The sequence below is a fragment of the Rhipicephalus microplus genome, chromosome X, assembly GCF_043290135.1.
Source record: "Rhipicephalus microplus isolate Deutch F79 chromosome X, USDA_Rmic, whole genome shotgun sequence".
In the NCBI taxonomy this organism is placed as follows: Eukaryota; Metazoa; Arthropoda; class Arachnida; order Ixodida; family Ixodidae; genus Rhipicephalus; species Rhipicephalus microplus.
In genome coordinates, this window is record NC_134710.1 from 428,886,837 (window position 1) to 428,908,242 (window position 21,406).

Consider the following 21,406-nt stretch of genomic DNA (forward strand, 5'->3'; position numbering starts at 1 on the left):
GAACTGAAACGGCTTACCACGTGCTATCGAGCGCTGGACAAACTGAAATCGGCCGACGCTGCCGTACGGAGTTCGAGGAATGGGGGGGTGAGGTTGTCGAGGGGTGCAGAGACGCGGACTCACAGAGCGAACGTTATGAAGGCCTCAAGCCAAGCGACAGCAGCCATTGGCAGAGACATATGACTGCCAGCGCCCGGCTCTCGCTCTCTCGCGCGGCTTCTAGTGTACGGTTCCCGCGGGGCAGCTTCTGTTCGTGCGTCTGGCCGCTCGCTCCAGGACGTGGTACATTCGTGCGGGTTAGTGCGTTTGCCAGCCGATGTTATAGAGGAGCAGTGCGAACCACTACGAGTCCAATACAAGCAGCATCGAGACGTACAGTGGTGAAACGTAGTGCGGCGAGGAAATATTTGACTCGGGGAGAAATTGAAACGGAGGTATGGAGAGAGAGAAAGAAAAGAAAATAGAGAGATATCGCCGCTACGACTACCGCCAGGGCAACTGCCGCAGTGACAAATCGCTGCTGCGAAAATCTCAGTGGCAAGCCCGTGTTTTAGTTTCGCCTGTAAAGAACGTCAGAACGAAGAGAAAAAAGATGAAGAAGAAGACGAAGTGAGAAGGGACCAGGGGGAGGAGTTGGGTTCTAAAAAGCGGGGCCAGTAGCGGCGATTGTGTAGCTGCGAAAAAATTCACATGTGGAGCGTGTATGCTGCGTCGTAATTGCGACAGTCTTGAATGCAATGTTTACCTATGTAGTATATGTACGCGAAAAGAAAAGCAATAAGACAAATCGTGTCGGAAGCAGCTCCCTTCAAACAATACCCTCGTAAGAAAACTTTGCAGATCTCACATACAGTGGTTACCAATCATGTGCGAAGAATGAATAAAGAGGGTTGATGTGTCACTTTAAAATCAGCGTATCGTTACGAGGCAGACATAAATTATGCCGTACATGACTTTCTTGTCTTGATTATCATGTTTAGACGTGTCACTTACATTCCTGTCTATTCACGTCACGTGATACCAAATTTGGTATATGTGGAGCTAGTGAATCGGCCGCGAGCATGCTATGAGCGTGGTAGGTGGTCATGTTCTTAGATGACACGCATGTGGTGATTAATATGTTTGGACATGTCATTTACTTTTGTCGTCCATTCATGTCACGTAATACCAAATTTTGTATATGCCAACCTATCAAAACGGCCGTGAGAGCATCATGAGGGTAGCATGTAGTCATGTTGTTACATGACACGCATGTCATGATTACTATACTTGCACGTGTCATTTACCGTCGTCGTCCAAACTTGGTATGTGTGAAGCTAGTGAAACGACCACAAGCGCACTATGAGCATAGTATGTAGTTACGCTGTTAAATGACACGTATCTCATGATTATCATGTTTGCACCAGTTACATACCTTCGTCATCCATTCACGTCACGTAATACCAAATTTGGTATATGTGAAGCTCGTGAAACGGCCGCGAGTGCTTCATGAGTGTGGCATATAGTCACGTTCTTACATGACACGCATCTGATGATTGCCATGTTTGTACCAGTCATATATCTTTGTCATTCATTCACGTCCCGTAATACCAAATTTGGTATACGCGAAGCTAGTGAAACAACCGCGAGCGCACCATGAGCATGGCGTGTATTCACGACTTACATGACATGCATGTCATGATTTTCACGTTAGGGTCTGTCAATTGTGTTCGCCCTGCAGTCATGTCATACCATACCAGTTTTGCAACATGTCATGTGAACGAAACCATCGCAAAAGCAGCAAAACAATGAAATGAAAATCATGATATTCGTGACATACATGTCATGCTTTTCATGTTATGACTAGTCATTTATGCTCGTCATGCAGTCACGCTACGCCATACCAATTTTCGTATCGATACCATATTCCAAACGGCCAGGAGAGCTAAAAGTCGTAAGCGGATAGATAGATAGATAGATAGATAGACAGATAGATAGATAGATAGATAGATAGATAGATAGATAGATAAAGAAATCCATCGCACTTAAAAATGCGCTCCTTTCTTGGCATCTCCTGCGTCTGTTGTGTAAAAATATAGGTATAGTTATATCTCGTGTCGCCGGGATCTAACTGGCCTTATGCATTTGACGTAATGCTTTTCATTGGTGTATGTGAGCCTTTGTGCGTTTCCATTGAATTCTTGAAACTTAGCGTTGCACGTTTCCATAGTAACTCTCACATAGTGCAATGATGTCCGTGACATGTGCGTGCGCACACATCTGTATATGCGGCGTATACAACTTGGCACTCTGACGACAGCAATATATAACCACGCTGACGCAGAGAAACTATACGCGCATTGTGATAGAATACATCATTAAAGCCGCCCTATATACCTGCGGGAATGTTTTTCACGCTGTGGTGCCCCCTTCACTGTCTAGAACACACGTTTACGCTATAGTGGTAGACATGGCAAGCCACGAAAAATTTATCACTGCGTTCTTCCGAGCTGTCTATGGGCAACGACACATGCAAAAAAGAAAAAAAAACGGAAGATTTGTGCAACTAAAGTAGGGCAAGCAAAGATGGATGGTGGGTCAAGTCTTGAAAAACAGAGAGGGCACATATTCGCGAACTGGGCGTAAAAATATTGTGATTGTGTTTTAAAATTACAGTTTGCTTCTAAATGAACTGTGGTGTTTGCAGCCCTACTACAGAGTAATTTCGTAATTTGCATGAGCGTAACTAGTGTGATATCCCGGGTGTTCAAAGTTAAGCTTTAGGGTTTTCTTAATATTCAGCACTAGGAAGAATATGACAAACACCATTATACACAACGTATCTATCTTAGGGGACGCAAAGTGAGCCAAAAAGTATCGCTGTCAGTGTCCAATTAACTGAGATTTATGAATAACCTTTTAAGTAATTGTAGCAAGTGGGCATGTTTGCATTGAAAAATTGCAGGCAGTCGCGTTTCTACACAGTTACACTTGAAAGTATTCTTCTAGCATGTCAGTGCTTCGAGATATCCCGCGGCAACGTTTAATTGTGCAGTGCATAATTACGCATGCAAGGTGGTTGAGATTAGCACAATGTGACGAACAGTCAGAGCATGCTATCGCCAGCCAGAAGTGAAAGGGTAACCGTTATTAGATCTGTGGTTATGTCTTCGATCCGTTGTCAGAGTAAACGACGCACGCATTTGCCGTGGCCGAACGGGGAGGAGCTTCGTGCAAGCACACTGACTGTCTTGCGTGCGTAATCATGTATAGCGCTATTAAAGTTTGCCGCGGGATATCTCGGAGCACAGACATATTAGGAAAATTCGTCCTAGGGTATCTGTGTAGAAACGCGACTGCTTCCAACTTTTCAATACGAATATGTCCGCTTGATACACTCACTGAAAAGTTATTTGTTAAATCTTACTTAATTATGTAACTAATAGCCATAGTTCTTATCACACTTCTTGTGGATACATAAGTTATCTACGAAAGTTAATTTTATGGTCTTCAGAGTGCTGAATTACAAGAAAATATAAAGCTTAACTTTGAACACCTGGCATTTAGAGCAGAACACGAAAAAATAAGAAATAAAACAACCGAAACGGACGACTAATGCGTCATATATAATGTGATAACTATCGTGTGTTGCTTCTTCTTATTGTTGATACTGATTACCTGGTACTCAAATATTTCTGAATAATGTCCAGCGTTCATTGCCAGCATCGATCTCTTGCTTGTCTTGTTGGTGCTACGACTTCCTCTCGTATCCGGCTATTGTGCAACCGTTTAAGTAATCTAGGGAACACTCACAGCTGTGACCTTCCATAGTCTTCTATGCGGAAATCTGCAGTAATTGGACGAAAGGATTTCGAAGATGGGCCTCACTACCACCTAGTCCCCTAATATTGCATTAATTGCATATAGTCTCATATTTCTTCCCACCACCCCCTGATAGGACATAACCTTCTTCGCCATTCAGTCATGGCCTAGCTATCATACCGAATGCGCAGGAGAATTAGCTCAGAGAACACATATGCGCTTAGGTTTAAAAGCACGTTAAATAACTACAGGTGGTCGACATTCCCGAAGCCCCCCACAATGGTGTCTCTCATAATCATATCGTGATTTGGGACCGAAGATACGAACAATTATTATTATTAACGAGAGAAAATAGACGGGCCTCCAGACTGAAGTATTCCTGAGCTCGTGAAACATTATTGACGCAGTATTGAGAGCGTTCGTGCACTCAATAGATGGTCCTTGAGAGTCAGGCAACGCTGTTGTACGACATATGTGGTTGCGACGCTTCTGTGACCCTACACGGCGACTGTTGTATAGCGCATCGCCTTCTTCTGTGAAGTGGTATTGCAGTGCTCACCCTAATATAGCATATACATGGCCTCTGTTGAGTCATCTATGGCAGTATAAGTGACCTTGTTTGGGTTCCTGTAAGCCTTTACGAACCCTTATATGATGTATGCATTCACACATAAAGTATATAAATATATGACAATAAATCTACCCTATACCTGCCACGGTGGTCGGCAGCTGACACGAAGGTCACGGGTTCAATCCCGGCTATGGCCGTCACAAATTGGCAGGAGCGAATTGAAAGAGGCCCGTGTATTGTGTGATGTCACTGCACGTTAAAGACCACCAGATGGTTGAAACTTCCGGTGCCCTTCACTACGGTGTTTGTCATTATCATATCGTAGTTTTAGAAGGTAAAACTCTAATTAATATTACTTTATATACCTCTACATGGTCGTGTGTGATCACATTTAAATCACATGAAAGTCATGTAAAATATTTTCTAAAGAGCAACAGTATGGAGTAAGGAAGAGCTCCGAATCGAGGTTCTTCAGGGGATATTGGGATAGGATAGGATGTTCGTCTAGGCTGTAGCATTCGACGGCCAAGGCTTCATTCCGTCCCTCTCATAGCTCTGTATTTAACGCTGGATTATTTCTATACGTACAACGTCGTCGCGCATCACCGCAGGCCTGATGAAGGCACGCGCAGCGGCCGTGGTGCTGCATTGCCCTATCTCGCACTACCACGCGGTACTTTCAAATCAGCCCCCCAACCCTCACTCCCTGCGCTCAAGACAGTTATCACCCTACGGACGCTCTCGGTAGTCGGCCTGCGCAAATCTAGGCCAGTTGAAAGCGCGAGCGTCTGAGACAGACATCACTTTTAAAATGCGATTAGAAATTATCCTTGTAGAGTGGAGAGCTTTGCTCAAGAAATCATTTTCTCGCGTCGCTGTGCATGCCCACTGTATCATCCGACGCTGCTCCTGCAGCTCTCAGCTGGCCATATCACAATCTCTCAGGAGGATAATAAGAACGAGGAAGAGCAGCCCGCTTGATAGCGACGTACCTATCGTATTGTACTGGTTTCTTCGATCCGCCCCAGGGACAGGTTGGGAGATAATGTGGGGTGTGGAAAACGTAAAAGATCGAAAGACGGCTCTATGGATCCCTTTACAAGACGTTCCGTGTCTTGCACGGCTTTCTCTGTATATCTAAACTATAGAAGGTGTTATTGGGAGAATGAGAGGTGCTTAATTCTATAGGATGATTCCTATTGTGATGCAAACAGCGGCCATAGGTAAATATGGAAACTCAGCACGTGTCGTTGTCTCGTTCTGTTTCTTTGTCTCTGACAATGCTTATATCCGAGCCTTGTATTCTGCTCGATCACATGTTTGTTGAAGTGGTAGGCAGAGGGCAGATAAGATGAAAGTTAGTCGTACACTACTTGTAAGTGCGCGCTGGTTATACTTGGAGTTTTCGTGCGCGTAAAGCTTGCAGACATCGATAGTCTCGTTTCCGTATAGAAAGAAACGCATGTCCCATGCATCTGCGTCGGCATGCAGAGATCAGGAACAAGGTAGGCTAGCGTACAGAGAGGAAGCTTCGCTAGATATCGTTGTTTTACAAAAGCTGGCTATGAGAACGCATGTTTAGCACGCGAAAGACGAGGGAGATAGAACACTGCTAATCTCTTTCGTATCGCTTCGGGTTTAGTCAGCCTCATTTAACGCCCATCTCTCGCTTCTCGCAACGGAAAAACTCGCTCCAACGATGCTTCTATGAACTGTTCTTCTTTAATGGGAAGCGGCGCTTGGCGGAGAGGAACGCGGGAGGATGTACGGGCAGGGCGTGCGCTTGCGCACTAATCGCGTTAGCGAGATAAACGCCACCGTCAGCTCGAGTTGCGGTGGAAACCCAAACATTTGATTATGTAAATCGCGTTGCTTTGCGGAGGAAAAACGTGAGCACGGAACGAATGGGACAGTGGCGTGGCCTCCACAATGCGGTGCGTCTTCTGCGCGAGCGTTCCTTGCGGTTGTTTTTGTCTTTGATTATTCTGGTTCTCCTGTCTATGCGCGTGTGTTAACGTCTCGCTTAGTTTTGTGTTGCCGCCTTAGTTCCAGGATAATAGCACTGCGAAAAAACTGCGCGTTATCTCAAACCAGCGCGTTTCCGACTAATCATTTACGTAGAGCTGATGAAGTTAGGATTGATATTTTTTGTTGTTAGTTCGTGTTTCTTTGTCTGAACAGAAAACACAACGAAAACAAAAACGTGTTCTACGTTTTGCATACTACAGTGTAACGCGGTGTCAGCCCCGGTTCGCATTACCCTCTCATTCACTTGCCATGGTTCGCTTTGTGGAATGGCGCAAGTACATGAAGGGACACAGGCGACTGATACTTCGCATCTCGGTGGACACCTCAACGGCGTCGTGAAGTCATGGACTGCAAGGACGCCTACTGTCTCTCAGGGTGCGTACTACAAGTACGGCTGGAAAGTGCAACTAGCGTCATCCTGCTGTTGCCACACATCGGCAGCTGATGACAATATTTACCCGATTCCAAGATCTATCTATCTATCTATCTATCTATCTATCTATCTATCTATCTATCTATCTATCTATCTATCTATCTATCTATCTATCTATCTATCTATCTATCTATCTATCTATCTATCTATCTGTCTGTCTGTCTGTCTGTCTGTCTGTCTGTCTGTCTGTCTGTCTGTCTGTCTGTCTGTCTGTCTGTCTGTCTGTCTGTCTGTCTGTCCGTCCGTCCGTCCGTCCGTCCGTCCGTCCGTCCGTCCGTCTATCTATCTATCTATCTATCTATCTATCTATCTATCTATCTATCTATCTATCTATCTATCTATCTATCTATCTATCTATCTATCTATCTATCTATCTATCTATCTATCTATCTATCTATCTATCTATCTATCTATCTATCTATCTATCTATCTATCTATCTATCTATCTATCTATCTATCTATCTATCTATCTATCTATCTATCTATCTATCTATCTATCTATCTATCTATCTATCTATCTATCTATCTATCTATCTATCATTGTGCGCGTGGGATGCACTTACACCACTGAGGTATTCACGGGCTCTGGAAGTTGTCAGGCTTTGTGGGATGATAAACCGATATAGCGCCTCCAGATGTGAGCCAATCGCCTTTTCCACTTGATCGCTTTCCAATAAGCTTTTGAACGTAAGAAAACCTGGCCTTGTGAGGTGTGAGCGTATACGCTAAAGAACGGGGAAAAAGCCGTCCATCTTTTACTGTGAGAGAGTGGACGCGTAGGATTTATTGTTGAAATTAGAAGAAAAACGCGGGCAAATATTTCAAGTCTGGCGATAGATTTATGTATTGGCAGCAGTGCGGGTACGTGCATAGAGAAATCATTCTCGAGCGTAGAGGGTGGTAGCGTTTTCTAAAGACGATAGTCTTTCTTGGGGACCTTTGACGCCAAAATTCTCGTCTGTCTGTCTGTCTGTCTGTCTGTTTGTCTGTCTGACTGTCTGTCTGTACATTTGACTGTGTGCATGCGGTAATGATCCCCCTAACGGCACCAAACGATACCTCAAATGGCCAACCCCACCTGCAGCGTCCACCAATATTTCTTAAGTTTCAGCGTTTATACTTGAGCGATTGTCCATTAAAAAGCAATTATTGCGCATATCTAAGACACCATAGCAACACCTCGATGCCCCACCACGGTGGTCTAGTGGCTAAAGTACTCGGCTGCCAAGCCGCAGGTCGCGGGATTGAATCTCGGCTGTGGCGGCTGCATTTCCGATGGAGGCGAAAATGTTGTAGGCCCGTGTGCTCTGGTTTGGGTGCACGTACAGGTGGTCAAAATTTCCGGAGCCCTTCACTACGGCGTCTCTCATAATCATATGGTAGTTTTGGGACGTTAAACTCCACATATCAATCAAATCAACAACTCCTCGATGTTTTGTTTGTGTGCTGTTATACTACAGAAGGCACACAGAAGTAACTCTATGGAATGTAGCGTTTATCACGCTGCGCTGACAGTGCAACGCGATGCTTAAAAAGGCAAGTGTTTCCAACGCTTTGCTAAGACAACACGGTGGTTGCACCTGCCTGTCGCTTTGCGTTATACACTCATCGCTACTGGGATAGGCGCCCATATTTCTCCGCGGGCGCGCACGCCTTCTTTCGTTTTCAAAGATAACCGTCAAATGGCGCTCGTGTATAACGTGCTTCGATGCGCTTGTTAGCCTTCGTTGCAAGAATCGAGACTCTCTAATGCAGCGCTCCCAGAATACAATTCACCGATTTTTTCAAACAGAACGTCAAATAAACCTTTTTTCACTCTCTTCACACGCAAGACTATCGTCTTTCGACCACATTCACAGTGAAACGTGGAGATATGGGGCCTTTTTTTCTCTTTTTTTTCTGCCGATGACGCTAACGCGTTCTTCTGCAATTGAGCATTGCTGGAGAATAATGGGACACCGCATGCGCAGTTGCAATAGCAAGGCTAATTTCGAGAGTCGAGTATTGTGGGGGTGCTGCGTTTGTGTGGATGCTCTGCAGCTCTGTCGAGCATTGCAGATGCCGTCTACGTGGTCTCAATGCGCTTGTAGACGCAAATTGTAAAAATAATAAAAAATCGCTGTCGTGCGCGTTTACGCAGAGCGCGCTTGGACAAGTCATAGTGATTCTTCAGAAACAAGGAAACAACAAAATACAAAAATTAGGCAGTGCGTGTAAATGTAAAAGAAGTAATCATAAAGAAGAACAGTTCCTAGTAATTCATTGGTCCTATGTGCAGCTTCCGAGAAATATACAATTCGACGATATTGCCTCAGCGAATACGAACCAATATCTCGAGCGATAATACTGCCAACACTTGCAGAAGTCAGGCCTTATACGCTGACCGAGATCGCAGATGCCATGTTTTGGCACGAGAGCCTGTTTTCATCCCTGAACGTTGCGGCAACTGTGCTGCCACGTTCACTCGTTTCCCTCAATCATATTTTTTACCCTGTTTCCTTTGCTCGGACACATATAAGAAGAAAAAATTACAAGAGAGAGACCAAAGCAATAATACTAATGCGTGAAAAGAATTTTCATGTTTCTCATCCCCACATTCCACTTCTACGTTTAGGGTGAGACAAACGATCGTTTATTTTGTCTCTAGTTTTGTTTTTATTCAATCTTTCCGCATGTATTCCACAAAATCTTGCATGTGTGCTTAACTTGGGCCTTTATTTTGTTTGTCCTATGAGCTTTGTTTCAAGCTATTCGCCCCATTTCCCTGCCCCCTGTGCAGTTTTTTTAAAATATATAAAACTTACGGCAGCTCCTTACAACTTTTCCAGCTGTCTAGTGCAGAAAAAAAATTTGCGCTGTTCCGGGACAGTTCTTTCCGAAGCATCGAACAGCTAAACGCTGTTTTTCGCAGTTTTGTACTCTTGGCTTTTTCAGCACTCTTTGGATATACCCACGGCTTTATTTTATTACGTCTATTTTTCAACACTGCTGATTCGGCTGAATTGGAGCTCCTCGCATGTGCCTGCTTCGCAAAATAGCAAGCGTTCAGCCAGATAGACTGAGACGAACCTTTATATGTGTGTTCGCTGTAATTCAGGCGCGTTGTCTTTTTCGCATAGTCTTAACGTCTCATCAAAACCTGTGAGCCAACGAGCCCAACAACGTGCCTTACTTCAATGATAGTTCGCGCCGCCTGTAGCAGTTTTTCTCTGTGTTGCTCATCCGCGCGCGCGCGCGCGTGTGTGTGTGTGTGTGTGTGTGTGTGTGTGTGTGTGTGTGTGTGTGTGTGTGTGTGTGTGTGTGTGTGTGTGTGTGTGTGTGTGTGGTTCCCGCTAGATGGACAACTATGTTCATCTAGCGGGAAACATTTAATGCCTTTGCAGAGGCGTTGATCGAGCAATGTGCTGCCATCGGTGAGGCATTGTCAGACTCTTTATGGCCTCCGAGATGGCAAGCACGCGGCGTGTATCTTTGAGGCCATGCGACTCCTGCTTTAGATCAAAAACCTGCATGTACCGTTCGCGCGCGCACTGGTACAATCTACTGTGTGTGCGTGTGTGTATATGTAACAAAACATAGTAGTAAGTATGCACTTAGCGGTTGAATGGCGCACAAGGAGCCAGATTTTGTTATCGCATTCAACTCTTAAACGCGAAGCTTAAGGGTCCCCCAGTTTCCCTTTAATTTTATCCTCACAGCTAGTCATCGACATTGGCAATCCTCACGAAAGCCAAGTCTGCTGCTTGCGATTGGTTAGCGAGGTTCTTTTTACCCGGGTAATCTAATATCGTGGTCTACTCTCTGCGTACGCACGAACTATATTATTTGGGTTTTCTCGTGCCACAGCCACAACATGGTTATCAGACACGGTGAAGTGCATGGCTCTAAAAATGTCAATACTGATTGTTGGCCTAGTTGGCACTCGCCTAATGAGATTCTTTGGTTGCAAATAACACAAACACAAGGTAAAGGTAGTTGAAGAAAGTGCTTAACAGCGAAACGACAGGAGGGGATAGAAGAGACGAGAGCAGAGCGCTCTTCTATCCCCTCCACGTCTATTCTATCCCTTCCTGCCGTTCGCGCTGTTAAGCACTTTCTTCGTCTACCATGCAGCACCAACCAGCCCAATCAAGCACTTTGACAAGGTAAAAGAACACACACCGACAAGCACAATAGGCGAATTTGCCGCTTGTTATTATCGGTGTGTGTTCGTTTACCTTGTGTTTATGTTATTTGCGACCAAAGAATGTCATTAAGAAAATGTCAATCATTGAGTCTTTTTTTGAACTGTAGTAACATCGCACGGTATCCCGGCTTCTTCCATTTCATCTCCGCTGAATTTCATCTCCGCTGAAACGCAACTGCCGCGGCCAACACCGCGACTTTCGGGTCAGCAGCATAGCACCTTAACCACTGTTCCTACAAGTCGGACTTCCATATACGCACTCTTGAACGCTGAAGCGGACTTCGCTTACGCGCATCTGGCAGTTCTCAGACAGACTCGTTTCTGGAACCACAGCAACCACCCAGTGCCCTCAGTAGTGAGTGTTGAATAAAAATTAAGGTTGATTGAAACTGCCTTCCCCCATATATACTTCTAGAATGGCTGTGTGGAGAGGCACTGCAGTTTAACATTTGCTTAGTGACCCACTGCACTCAATGATTCGGGAACTATGAGATTTTTGTAATCCTAAATAGGCTGCCCGTTCACCTCCATCATCATATTCAGCATAGGTAACTTTTATTACACTTTCGCTCGTGTACTCAAGAAGAACATTGTTAATAATTCGGGGAGGGGGAAGAATACGCTATTTCTATACTGAACCACTCAGAGGAATATACAGTCATATTTGATTTTTCTACACAAATATTGGGAGTGTCTGTATTACAACAGCAAACACTCACTAGCACTCAAGGAATTGTTTCGGCAGAGCTGCATCTTGGCGACTTAAAAGCGTGCCATGCAGTAGCGTCGCCTTTAGCGCCGCGAAGAAGTTGCTTCAGTCATGCTATGCTCGGTCAAAAGCTCTTGAAGACTGTGGCAGTGAACGTGTCATATCCCTTTCGCGGGAGCTTTCGAACATCTCTTCTGCGCAGGAAAGATGGTGTCGCCGAGCCGCGCAACTACTTCAGCTTTTTTTTTCTTTTTAGTTTTTTTCTCGAGAAAGCACAAAAAATCAGCGTGTGCTATTTCGGGTAAATAAATGTAGGAGTGCCGTAGGAGGTAAAAAAAATATAGCGCGATCAGGGAAACATGAAGGAAAAAAAAAAGAATTTTGCCACAGTATTCCATCGAAGCGTGATGAAAGCGGGCAAAGTCACTTGGCTTTGGTCGGTGCATGAGCGCCACCGCTTCACTCTCACGTGCCATTGTGTGCACAGAAAGCTCCCACTCTCCGTGATGAGCCACTGGTGCCACGGATAGCCTGGAAACACGGGCCTGTGTATGCCGCTCGATCCATGCAAACATCGCCTGCGCGAAAACATGGCATTCGACTTTTGTGGACTGCAGCATGGAGCATGCGCGCGCAAATTGTGGTCTATAGAAAGAAGGGTGGTATATATTAAAGCAAACTACATGCATACAAACGTGTCAATGTGTGTTGAGGTCTCGCAAGTCACTGAGGTCTTGGCAAAACCGACAGACGATGCTTGACCAGGTTCGGCGAGCCGCAGCTCCGCAGGAAGAAGGGCTCAGTGCGCAGTAACGTGCAAGCAGCCTTACTTGACAAAAATGTTGGTTTCCTCGCTCAGTAGTTTCGGTATCGTGCGGAATATAAAGAAGAAGTAGTTGACTGAGACTGGCACATATTTTCTTCGGCAACGATCCATAGGTAAGGGGGGAGGGGAGTCATGCGTATTTACCCTCACCCGGCCAGGGCTTAGGATGATGACTATGCTTTTCACGAATGATGCGCAGCGATCAATCAACCCTGTGAAAGCCTTCATACTCATGCATCCCTTTTTACTGAAAAGGTCCTAAGAAGAAGAAGGCGCACCATCGATAATTAAAGCGGCAGCGTGGGTGAATTCCGCTGCGCCTCCTCGCCGTATAAGACGCCACTATACTGCTCTAAATCTCACATCCGGAGGTGTGCTTTATTAGAGTGAATAAATGTTGTAACTGACGTTACTTTATGTATCTATGTGCATCTAAACGCAACTTTCATTGCGCAACAAAAATTCGCACAGAGTGTTAGTTTGAGGATTTCATAACTATTTCCCTATGCTATTTCTGCAGACTTTCGCTTTTGTATATACTTTCTCAATTTGGGATAGTGAGAGATAGGAAGAAAAAGAATGTGAAAGAGCGCCGAAGTGTTTTTATCAGTACATTTATCTTTTGTTATCGAAGAAGGCCAAGTAATGTCAAAATTTCCGGAAAAATACGTTTTTGACTGTTCGGATCCGGAAGCGATCAAATAGCAAGACACGCCGACATGAAGGGAGGCAGAGTAAAAGAGAGAGATGGTTTAAAGCCCCTCGAGAGAAACTTATGTTTCTCTTACATCGCGATATATAGATGTTTAGAATCCAGAGCTTCAAGTTCAACTAGCTGCTCCAATCACTTATATTTTGTTTATTTCCTTATGCCATTTTTGACTGGTTGTTTCGGAGCGCTCTCCCGAGAGAAAGAGAAAGCCCCATGAAAAGAAAAAGTTGCAACCTCTCTTTTTATCTCCCTTTCACAAGAGCGCTCCGAAACGACCCGGGAAAGATGGCATTAGAGCACTCTCCGAAGGACAGCGGAGACAGTGGGCATGGCAACCAGGAAACGCTAACGCCGGGTTGTTACATTGGACGCATGGCGGTCGTGCCTGATGCCATGTCCCTCTGTGCCACCGCTTGAGCCAGTGTATGCCTTAGGCTTACGTTGCGAAGTTTGTAGGGGCAAATGAGATTATTTTCCCGCCTGCTGCGTGTTTCTGCTTAGCTTCGGTGCCTTCCTATCAGCAAAACTTGCAAGTACCAACTATACACAGCTCCGACTTCTCGGCTTCTAAATATATTGAGCCAACTGTTGTGTTTCTTTTTCTTAACTATCATCTTCATTGCTTTTGCGGGACGGTAGTGTTTGTTTTTCAGTTTGTTTGTTGGTATATGAACGTCGTTGTAGTACTTCTCCTCCTGGCTTATCGGCAACGTGGAGGAGACGCCCTTTCTTGCTGAGGCCTTCAGAATGGGACAGAAAGCGCAGCAGAGGAGTGGAAACGACGAAGTTTCCTTGGGAGGACTGATGATTTCATTGATTGATATGTGGGGTTTAACGTCCCAAAATTTTGGGCGGAGTAAGAGCTTCATGGCTTGCGTTGCAACTCGCGGGGTAGCGGGATTCCCGGGGCATGTTCGGACATTTACCACTTAACGGGCCTCTCAGTCCTCTGCAGTTCGAAATGGTGCGCGCGTATTAGGTCGCGAAGCACGACTTGTGTAATCGCTCGGTCCTTTATATGCAAACGAATGCGCGCACGCGTACAGATTATGACGATGCGTGGAAAGGGATAAAGCAATTTTATTCATTTGGTTCGATTGATTGATTTCCACTTACGCGTGTGCACTCATACAACTGTACACGCGTTCAACATTAAGTAAATGGAGATTGAGGAAACAAGCGGAATTTCTGTGGCTTCAGTGACCCTGAGTCTTTGATAAGCACGCTTTTAATGCTGACCGTCTACCGGTGCGTTAAAGATCATGAATGATGTGTCTGTATAGGAGACCATGTTTTCGTTTCCAATGTTTATTGGCAACAATGTTAAGGCCTAATCACTCGCACGCGTCGCAGCGTGTCAGCGCGTGGCTTTATGCCTTGGTGCCGCGCACTCTCCCTATGGCGTGAGAGGGCGCGTTCCGAGCTAAGTTCCGTGCCCTCTGTCTCTTTAGGGAGAGGGCACGAGCCGCGTCAGAAACCGAGGCGTTGACGCGCTGTGGCGGGTACGTCTCGTCAGGCCTATAGAGATAACACTTCACGTTTCGATGGCGATACTATTCTCAGTCACCACGCTTTCATGCGCACACTCACGCGTCTACCATCGTAATTCGATCGCGAGCGGTTGGTATTCAAGAGGTGTTGATAACTGAAGCTGCACGCAGACGTTTGGAAGGAGAGGATAGAACCCTAGGTTCAGGAGGACAATGAGTTGGGAAGAAGTGGTGAGGTGTGGTGGGCATATATATATATATATATATATATATATATATATATATATATATATATATATATATATATAGGGACGGGAACTGGAGTCTGTGTAGGTGGCTGTCAAAGATGGGGAGCTCGACAAGCGCGTCGGTGACTCGGGAGCCTCCAGGGAACGCCGGACCGATCGTCCTGCCCGCAGCTCTCTTCAACTAGCAAAGCAAACACGCGCTGCGCGTCAGCGCTCGTGTCATCGTCGGTGCGTTGACGCAGGAGCGAGTTCGCCGCTGCATAGATGCGGCAAGCTTGCGCTGATGGAGTTTGTGAGGTCCCTCTGTGCGCCAGGTCAACAAAGTCTACTGCGTCGGTCAACTTTGACGGGTGCTGTCGATACTCCAGCTTGCGTCCATATGGTCGGCTCGGAATTGAGACGACGGTGGGTGTGGAGAGTGACCTCCACATTGCCGGCCTCAAATTTGATTTCTCTCTGCATACGTGAATCGGATTCTACAATGCGTGCCACACAGGAAATGCTATCAACTCTGTAATGCATTATGCTTTAATGCTGTTTGCGTTATGCCACATGGAGATACCTCACGTCATTTGCCTGAATAGAATTCGCGTTCTCAATTCATTTGCCAGAACTTCCTCGACTTCTGAATGCGTACTTGGCGCCATAGCTCGCGGAGCGAAGTTACACTTGAGGCAATCGAAATAACCTCTGTATTCTAAGTATATTATGATCTTGACTTTCGAAAAAGCGATTTGCGTTGTCAAACAAAGTTATTTAGGCTGGTGTTGCGATAGCATCGACATGACGGGCGATGGCCTTGTCCTTGAATCCGACGTGCAATGGCTGAAGCAATCGGGAAATGTCGGTTGCATTGTCGTAAAAAGCAGTGACACACTCGAGCTAATGACAACATAGATTATGGTGTGTACATAACTGAAGACCTATCCCCGAAGGTGCGCGACTAACGAAAAAAACTGTGGGACGCAGCTGCCTGTCATCGAAATAAGATCCAGAGTAGAGGTGCGTTATCGTCATGGCTATATTGATGACATGCACTACATCTTCGACAACAATACATATTCCTAAAACGTGAATTTACTGGTGCCGCTAAAGAATCGCTTGCTTGGAAAACTAAAACAACCCTTTGACTGTCTAGAAATTTAAAAAAATTGAAAATTAAATGCGAACCATTTATTAGCGATCTTATACTAATTGAAGCGTTTCTATCTTTCCGCTTGCGTTTGGGTGCTCTCGGTGTCACCCCTTCATTTGGCGTGAACCAAAAGTAGCATGGGAGGGTAAGATAGTTTGACAAATATGACGCGCTGGTCAAGACATGAATAATATCACAATCCCGTCGCGTACGTCTTCAAACACTTCCCGCCAGACAGTGGCACATACCCACGGGCGGGTATGTGCCGCTGGTATACGGGTGTGTGTCACAGATGAGTGACACTTAGTATCTACCCAGGAACGATGAGAACACACATGGGTAATTTCAACTCGTTAGCATTAAAACTGCTGTCGGGCCAACGAATGCATAAAATAAATAAATGTGAGTGTTAAGAAAAGCCTGACATAGACAGCGTTGACCCCTCGACGAATGCAAATAATAAATTTCAGGGTCCCGGCAGGAATTAAACCAAGCATTCTGTGTGGCAGTCAAGCATTCTACCACAAAGCTACGCCAGGTCACGAAAGGTATTTTCAAGTAGACCCAAATCGGCTTCTGCTGTTGCAAATACGCACATTCCAGTTGACATCGTTGCGCAAGTGCAAACAACTGGTTGTGCAAACATCTGAAACTCTTCAACATATGTCTGTGTGTGCAACCTTTGTACATATATTTAGCATAATTTTATTACGTGTCGCTCAATTAAAAATTTGCAACACGATCACCTTCCTTCCGCATGCTTCGCATAATGTCGGCTCCCAGGTACGTGGGAACTGCCGAATAATTTTTTTTGTATTTAAATGCCAGAGGTACCATTAAAAACTCGTTCCTTAACTCCCCATTGTTACGTCGTACCCTCCCCATGTAGTTGCTATAATGAAGATCTGGCTACATGGTAGAATGTTTGATTGTGAATTCACCCTACCTGGTTACGTATAGCAGTATGCAATGACCGATCACATGACAAAGGTTGTGGTGTAGCACTACTTATTCGCTCTGACGTAAACGTTTTGTGCTCCCCGACACACCTGACGTTGAACTTGCTTGGTGGAAACTCTGTTTAAATAAAAGGTCTTTCGTTGTTGGTGTATATTATTGAGCGCCAGATTCCTCTTTGGCATATTTAGAATGTTTTAGCACATTATGCACAAACTTCACTTCGGTACCTCACAATTTGTCTTTGTGGGGGGCTTCAACGCACCGGGTATTGATTGGCAAACAAAAAGTTGCACTGGGCAAGAAATTTCTATTTGTAGAGAACTGTTATCTTTTTCACTAACCCTGGGTTTAATCAAATAGTACAATGTTCTACTCTCTTCACTTTTAGTTCAAAGTGCATTTTAATGCAACATACTTGAGGGCATTTCTGACCACAATGCTGTGCACATATCGCTTCCATCTCATCTAAATAAGCAGCAGACGGAAATTATGCAGTTTCGTTACTTTGTTGATGCAGACGACACTTCTATCACAGATATGCTTGCTTCCAACTTTGACTCATTTCAAGCACTATACATTAACGGTCACGTTGACACCTAAGTCAGTGAATGTGAGCATATGGTGAAGTTATGCATTGGTCAATTCGTACCTCAGCAAACTAAACAAAATCTCCAGATTCCATGGATGAATCGCAGCTTGCTGCAAACTTCACGTAGCGTTCGTCGTCTGCGTCATTTGAAAAAGAGAGGTATTATCAGTCGCTTTGGCACCGCTGTGAAAGATCTACGTGAAAAAGAGGAATGTGCTAGGAACATTTATTACCATGTTGACCTTCATGCTTTACTGAAATGTAACCGTTAGAAATTCTGGTCTTCTGTCAACCCCACTATATAACTGATACAGTTTCCTTTATTATAGATAATACAGCTGTTTCAGACCATTTTATTATAGGTAATGAGTTTATTATCTATTTTCAATCGGTGTTCACGCATGACACTAATGCCGTCATTTTGTTCAGAAGTGCTAAATGAAAACTGCACGTCAATGATCTCGTAATTAGCACAGACGGTGTCCTGAGCTTGATTTTCAAGTTAGATACGAAGAAGTGTACTGGCCCAGATAATATTCCAAATAGCTTTCTCGTGCGGTGCGCTTTCAGGGGTTCACGTAATTCGACCTTCAGTTTTAGCAAATCTTTGCACTTAAGTACACTCCCTCAGTCCTGGAAGTTAGCCAAGGTCTTGCCCTGCACAAGTCAGGAAACAGACAGCTCCCCTAATAATACAAACCCATATCACCCGCCTTCAAAGTCGGATAGCAGTCGAACACATCATTCAAATACACATAACTGAGTTTCTTAAAGCAAATGATTTTTCGATCAGCACACAACATGGATTTCGTGGTGACCTCAGCAAATTAACGCAGCTTGTGGAATTTTCACATTACAATATGAGTGATTTAGACATTAGTGATCAGATTAGTTTGTTATATATGAATTTTCAAAGGTGATTGATGCTGTTATTCACGTCAAGCTTCTAGCTAAACTAGAGGTTTTTAAATAATCCGCAGTTGGTCGACTGGACAGGAAACTGTGTATACTAACGCTCTCAATTCATTTCATTAGGTTCTAAGCCATCCTCAGCCGTAAAAGTTACACCCGGTGTTCCGTTTTGGCTCATCTGTTGTTTTTAATTTCTATAAATGATCATCCCAGCAATATTAGGTCCCAATATTTTTTCTATGCCGACGATTGTGTATTTCATCAAGTAAGCACTTCTTCTAAGGATCATATCATACTTCAGGATTCTTCTGCCCATTTTTGTTCACAATGCTCGGATTGACAGATGCGCATAAAGTTCCAAGAAACTGTATTTTTTGCCATTCACGAACAGCCTTTTTTCATCGCACCATGCATACTTCTTCCACAACATCGCTGTTCCCCGGGCACAGACATACATTTATCTTGGCGTTATGTTCACACAACATGCAATGGTCACTCCACATAGACTAAATTACATCTAAAGCATACAAAATTAGAGTAATTAAGACTAATGTTAGCTGCATCTTTAAAATCTACCGAATTGCTATTGTACAAAACACTAATTCGTCCAATGTTAGACTACGCTTCGGGCTTATGGAATCCATACAAAGTGTGTGACGTAGATGAAATTGAATGTGTACAAAGGAAATCTGTTCGTTTCATGTTTCATTGTTATGACCGTGATTTTTCTTAGTTATCTGCAATGAATTTTTTAAGTCATCACCATTATGTACTAGGCGTGATATCGATTTTTTGAAGCTATTGCATACTGCCGTTCATTCGTCATACCTGTTATGTGATGACAATCGCGTGATGTATGCTGTGCTCTAATAACTTGAAGAGGTCATATTCTCAACAATGAGCCATTTTTCGCGTGTACTAACCCAATAAAATACAGTTTTTTTTTCAAAGACAATTGTTTACTGGAACGACTTACCTAGATCTGTACGCGAAACGAATATATCAGATTTGTCAGAGTCATTTGTGTGACGTTAATACTTCTTTCTTTCAATATATACTCGGTTGTGCTTAGGAGGTGTCATTTGTACTCTAGAGAAGATGCTGTGGTATTGTTGTTATTTTTTGCTTGTATTTATGTTCCCCCCTCCAGAAATAGCCCTAAACTGGGCTGCTGTATTTGAAAATAAATAAATAAATAAATAAATAAATAAAAAGTACGATGATTCCTGCATTTTGCTATCGTTGAAGGCTGAGTCAACTTGTGAGTGTTTTTTGTTTTGTTCTTATTTAGCTTGCTCACTGAAGTGTCTGCTGTCGACAACGTCATGCCAAGGCGTAATTAAATTTCATCGTGCGACAGCTTCACCAAAAATGTCATTTAGGAACAAGTATATAACTAGGGCATTTTGTGACGTCATTTAATTTTGCTGCCGCGTTGGCAGGTACGCGTTGGGCTCACTAGTGGACGTCCTCGTGACATCGGCTGAGCCTTTATTTATTTTTATTTTTTTAAATTTAAATACTGCGGTCTATCTTAGACCATAGAAGAGTGTTAGAAAAAGTACATTTGAGTAAAAAGAACAACAAAATAGAGGTAAAGCAGTTATAACTTACAGAACACTTGAATTCAAAAGTTCTCAGACGATACTAAAAAATTTTGGGATTGCAGTTTGGATCATTATTTGAATTGCTGGAAGTTCACTGGCGCTGAAGCTCACGTGGACAGAAATTCGGCGAGAAGGGTGTCATAAACGCGTTTCGCTTATTAAGAATTATCAGGACATATAGCCAATACAAAATATTATAAATAGAAGGAATGCTGCTTCACGCTTTCCCGATTGCGTTTTCTTTAACGCGATAGCGTTTAAGAGCTCGTTTAGCGAAAATTCTGGCGTCGGCATTGTTGGTTGTGAACGAAAAGTCATCATCTTATGCGTGAACAAAAAATTGAGAGCGATATGAATATAATAAATAAATGATGAAAAGTCAAGGAGCCTAGTAGGGACCGAACCAGGGTTGTTTGGGTACAAGTGGGGGTAGAACCCGAATCGTTTGCGGGGCAAGCGGATGTTCTACCACACGGCCTAGCCTCTGCTAGTGAAAACAGTGAAAAGAACTCCATCTGCTTGGAAATACGCCGAGAGTGGCTTTCATGCTTCACAAACACACGCGTCCTGTATTCATGCTTCACAATTCAACACGAAATATTGCAGTAATAATGCGTGGTACAAGCGTCCTTGGCCAAAGGGCATCAAAATATGTGATTATCACAATGGCTCCTTGGTGGAAAGCTAGTACTCCATTACGAAAAGCACACACGCTACGGCGAATTCGCTACACGCTTAGTGGGTGCGTAGCAAATTCGAAAAGGTTTCATGCACTTAGCGTTTGAAGTACGTACTAGGAACGGGATGTCGCTATCACGTTCAACTCCTAAAGGCGAAACTTTATGGTTCCCTAATTTTTGAAATTGACACGAAAGCTTTTGATGTTTCACCGAACGCGAAAAGTGACCGTGTCGTTACGTCAACGTGAGTGATGCAAAACTCATGATCAATAATGGCGTCGCCGGGTAACATCATCCAGACGTCACAGATTGCCATAGCTTGAGATGACGTGATGATCAAACTATGGGGCCTGATGATGACGTCATTACACGCCGTCGTCGCTTGGTCAAAGGTGAGCTGATCACGGAGGCTACAGTGCAAAAGCAAGCGAGGCGCATAAAGCTTGCAGTGCCTCAAATCCTAGAGGCAGTGGGAAACCATGTTAGGTGCCGAAAGCTTTCAGAAAATAAGGGGTGTGG

General features: G+C 44.2%; 1 protein-coding gene across 1 annotated transcript in view; it reads left to right on the top strand.

Moving 5' to 3' along the window:
- LOC119160925 (bone morphogenetic protein 2) overlaps positions 1–21,406 on the top strand; it is a 450,804-nt gene that overhangs the window by 183,218 nt on the left and 246,180 nt on the right. The gene's annotated exons all lie outside the window — the stretch shown is intronic.